The sequence below is a fragment of the Chenopodium album genome, chromosome 27 (genome assembly GCF_948465745.1).
Source record: "Chenopodium album chromosome 27, dcCheAlbu1.1, whole genome shotgun sequence".
Lineage (NCBI taxonomy): Eukaryota > Viridiplantae > Streptophyta > Magnoliopsida > Caryophyllales > Amaranthaceae > Chenopodium > Chenopodium album.
The window spans coordinates 21,045,171-21,045,965 of NC_137860.1; positions in this window are offsets into that span (position 1 = coordinate 21,045,171).

Here is a 795-nt window from a genome sequence, read left to right on the forward strand (position 1 = left end):
TAATCAACAATTTCATCATCAACATATTAGAAACCTAAAGATCAAAGAAAAAATCAATTAAACTTCAATCAAACTTCAATCAAACATCAAACAATCAACAATCATGTGAAAAACAAATGAAATCAACTAAAATCAAACTTATATTTGAAATCAAAGATGAGTAATCCTTACAAACTTGATCAAAGATCAATTACAATGAAGAAATCTTGAATCATCAACAATACACCATGAGTTTCTCTCTCTTCAATCTTGAGTTTCTCTCTCTAAAATTCTAATAAAAAACTAGGAAAATGAAATCTAATGTAAAAACTTGTCCAAAAATAGAAGGAAATAACTATATATACAAGGGAGAAGTCGGTTATGACGTCCAAAAATAGACCCACGCCGGTGCGGTCGCACGTAGGAGAGAGAAAGGGGCGCACGAGCACATACCCATGTGGATGCGCCCACACGCGCCACCTGTGCGGCCGCACATCCCTCTTGTGCGCCTGCACCTACGTGGGTATGCTCCCCTCCTTTCTTCATCCTAGCTCATCCGGTGCACACACCTTTGGTGATGGTGATGGGGAACGAAGTAGGCAGCAAGTTTTTGACAATTTTGGTGGGCACAAGGCATAAATGGTGTCCACACCGCTTGTGTGCACCGGTCTTGAAGCTTGCTCTTCGAGTCCCTCTTGACTTGAAGCTCAATGCACTAGCACAAGGCATCAAAAGCAATGATAACCGTTGAAGGAAAGCTCGGGAATCCTTAGACAATCGATCATAACCTACAAACAAAAGAAAAGAAGCAAATAA